Genomic DNA, 4,455 nt, shown 5'->3' with positions numbered 1-4,455 from the left:
GTTCAAGAGACTCTCCCTATGGATCAAATGAGTAGCATGGTGTTGGTCACTCTTCTGAATTAGCAGACACATTGAGAAGCTTGAAGGAAGAAATAAGGAGTTGCAAAGAAAATAATGACATAATCATGCAGGCATAGGAGAAACAAGCAAAAGTCAATGCAGTAATCCTACAAAGTTTGTCAGATTGCAGAGACAGATACCACTTTGGATCAGCCATGAACAGGAGGATAGGATTAATGGGTCATATGGCAATAGATCTCATAGTGGGCACAGGTCAGATAGAGATGACACAACCATAAATGGAAGGTTCTTGGATACTCCAGATAAGAGAGGAAATGGACACAGGTTTTATTCTAATTCTGATTTTGACGGGTATCATGATCATCATTGTTATCATCCTTACAAGTGGAATGACAAGGAATATCTTCCGAATGAGTTCAAGAAATCAAATCCACCTACATTTGATGGAGAAATTAATAATGTTAGGTCCCTGTAATACTAGTGTATTCCCTCATTATTATTTTCAATGTAGCCCCTTATTGTTATTGTTGTTCCCATGTTGTCCCCATATTTCTATTATTGTGCCCCATAGAAGCCCATTATTGTTAATGTTGTACCCTTATTAGTATTGTTATGTCGACTTTGATTATATTTTGACCCCTTAGACTCCTATATATAGAAAGTACGCTTTGTCGTTTGTATCATCCAAGAATTATTCATTTGTTTAATGTAAATGAGTTTTCCCCCTCAAAGAGGCTAATTTTTAAGTCGTTGATCTATCTCTTCTTCTATTTTTTTAGTTGGTTGCATAACATTTGGTATCAGAGCTTTAGATTCTAGGGTTTCGCTGCTTCAAACAGGTCATTGTGGAATTTTCGCTATAACTTTTTTTCTACAAATCTTAAAAGGTTGAAATTAAAACCATGTGGATTCAAAATCTTGTTGAGCCTCATGTACGAATTTCAGATCTTATCTTGATATATTTTCGAAGATATGATTCGAGGAAGTTAGGGTTTTTATAGGCTCCAGAATTCCATCTCAAATAGGTGACCTTGGGAAAATAATCATAACTTTCTCTCAGGGCATCGAATTTAAATTTAGTAAATAGAAACAGAACAAGTATGGACTTTATTTTCTTGGGTATCATTTTTAGGGCCGCGGGTCGAAACAGGGACACATGGCTCTCTGTACAAGTTCGCTCTACTGAACCAGTCTATAATCAGGACATCGTGGGATATTGGGCATAACTCTTTCTTAAAGAATCCATTATCTATTAGACTTGTGGGGTTGGAAAGAGGACTTAGAGGGTTACCACAGGATGACATTTGAGAACTTGGAGATCTAAAATTACAAAGGTATAATCATTTCAGTATCAAGCTCATAAAAGCAAGAAAAAGGTGTGTATTTGTTTTTTAAATTGCATAACTTTTGTTTGAAAAATTAGTTTGAAGTGATTCAAAGGGAATAGTGAAGCATAGATGTCATTGTTTGATTTCAACATGACTGAAAGCAAGAAAATGGAAACACCTAGTAAGAAACCATAAATCTCTACTATGACGTACGAAGAAGAGGAAGAAATGCAACATGATATATCAAAATTAAGAGACCAAGTGCAACAAATTTCGCTCTCATAAAGAGAAACCAAAAATGAAATGGAAGCTAAGATGGATGGTTTGAAGAATAGCTTAAAATCAAACATGGAATATTTTAAGAATGGCATGAAAGCTAATATGGATGGTATAGAAGAAAAAATGAAAGGCAACATGGAAGATTTGAAGAATGGTTTAAAAGCAAACATGGAAGGTTTGACAAAGTTGCTACAAGAAATGCTTCCTACTGGCGAAAAGGTATTAGATGAAACTCATGATGAAAACAAAAGAAATGTTAATCATGATTTCATAGACTCTAACATTGGATTGAAGACCCACCATATTCCAAAGATCGATATGAGAAAGTTTTATGGAAAGGATCTGGTAACATGGATACTACAAATGGAGCAATATTTTGATCTTCATAATGTGCAACACACACAAAAGGTATGTGTTACAACTTTAAATTTAGAACCCAATCAGTTTGTAAGGTATCGATAGCTTTATTCTCATAAACCACTTGTCACTTGATCAATTTTTACAGAGTAAATGATAGCACATTATGAGGATACAAAGAGCAACACCTTCTTTAGCCAATTGATAGATATCAAATAAATGGGTTCAATGGTAAAGCACATTGAGGACTTCCAAAAAGTGAATATAAGAGTAAATGATCTTCCAGAGGAGCATAGGATTTATGTGAGTGCCATCATGGTGGTAGTTGATACAATTACCAAGTATGCACACTTTTTTCCATTATCTCAACCGTTTAAAGCCAATACAATTACTACTACATTTATGGAATCAATTCAAAAGCTACATGGAAACCCAAAAATTATTGTAAGTGACAAAGATCCCATTTTCACTAAAAAAAATTGGACGGAATTATTTTCTTTTCTGGGTACTCAGTTAGCTCATAGCTCATCTTATCATCCTCAATATGATGGGAAAACTGAGATAGTAAACAAATGTTTGGAAGGATATCTTCATTTCTTTCTATCTGATAAATAGACACAATAGATCAAGTGGTTACCTTTGGCTAAATGGTGATATAACACTTCCTTCCATACTGCAACAAAAATGACCCTATTTATGGCACTTTATGGACATCATCCACTGTCCATATGTTGGCTTTGTGGGCCCTGACCCAGGTTCAGCATTAGTTATCCAAACAAATCCCTACACTACTGGCCCTTTTGGTATCAACCCGTGGAGCGCAAACTGAAGTCTCACCCGAAGTAGTATGGCGGGATGTTGGAACCAAGTTTCCGCACCCTGAGATGGTCATGATGTCGATTTATACCCCTTTCTCCTGCCTTCATGCAAATTTCTAAGCCTTAGGGCTTGATCTACCTACCCTTTATCCCACCCTTCAGTACCTCTGCAAAGGTGTACGATTGACCTTCACGCAGCCCTAACCAACGATTCAGGTACTTTCGTGCAGCTATGACAATGTAGTGTATAAGTTCCCAAGTTATCTCAAGTGTTTTACTTATCTTACCAATTAATTACAGTTAGCATCACGTAAACTAATATCTTTACTTGCGTTCAATTAACAGATATAATCACATACATTCGCGCATCAAATAAACATTGTAAAATAAACCCAAATCGTAATATAATCAAATGCATTAACAGAGACTAAATACACAGTAATTGCAAAATACTTCTCTTTATTGATATCTTCCAGTTTAATATAGACTCTATCCACCTTGCGCACACAGCTGCAGGGGTCCGCACACTCAGCTACAAACTTCCACCCTAGGCCTCTGCGCATTCAGCTATAGAGCCTCTACCTACGCTAAGACCTGAAACACTTAGACTTCTCTACCAAAACTTACAAAGCTTAATTGATTCTAACTACCTAGAGGTTACTTAGCTAATTTTTATATAATCCCATGGCTCACGAACCATGGGTAGATCTTTATAACCAACTTGACACTTTACAAAATAAGGGCAGACAACCCTTTATGACTCTTGACACCTTCATGCTCCGCAACCACAAAATGCGGAGACTTTACAACTTTATTACAAAATTGTCCCAAAACATGGGCTTTTAGCCCCAAAACTACTCTTGGGGGAACCTGTTCCCAGTAGGCCCCCAACACAAACATGGTGACTCACCCTCGAGTCACTCTGCAGATGTGGAGATCTTGGCGCGAAGACCCCCTAGCTCGACCTGTATGACAGCAACCTTGGTAGTGTACTGCGCGGCCACCTGCTTCACTTCTTCAACCATCTGCTCTTTCGATGGTCCTGAATTGTCAGCCTGAAGCTTCTACTGAGTCGTTTGTAGACTAGCAAGCTTTCCTTCAATAGAGGTCGTGACTAAATAAGCTTCGTCCAACCAAGGCTTCAAGTGAACCTTCAACGCTGCCTCTTTGTGTTTCACTACATCTACCTGTTTCTTCAATGTTTTGGCCTCCTGCAGCTTCGCTAGTCTCTATGTGAGAGCGACAGTGCACATTATTCCTTTTACCTCGTCATAGCACTGTTGCAGTTCTTGCACCTCTATCTCCAGCTGTTGTACATTAGGATCCTCCTGTAGATTGATCAGGACCTCGAACAACTATTCAAACAGCCATGTGCAGTCTGGTATTGCATTGTCTACTGCCGCTATCACCTCTATGATAGCAGTTGCATGCTGCTCCTTTACTTCTGGCAGAGTTGAAGGTTGGGCCTTCAACTGAAAATCCGCAATATGTAGGTTCAGCTCTCGCTGAACCTTAACCAACTTTGTTCAAGCGTCGCACACCCCTGTAGCAAGCTTGTAGACTTGTTCATCTGCCTCTGCATCCTCAAGAATGGCCATCCTTCATGGCCCTAATCATGCGTTGATTTGTGTTAGTAAGTTCCACCATGGAAG

The sequence above is a fragment of the Pinus tabuliformis genome, chromosome Q (assembly GCF_031772625.1).
Source record: "Pinus tabuliformis cultivar Carrire ecotype Pingquan chromosome Q, CPIR1, whole genome shotgun sequence".
NCBI lineage: Eukaryota > Viridiplantae > Streptophyta > Pinopsida > Pinales > Pinaceae > Pinus > Pinus tabuliformis.
Note: the sequence above shows the minus strand (reverse complement) of the source record.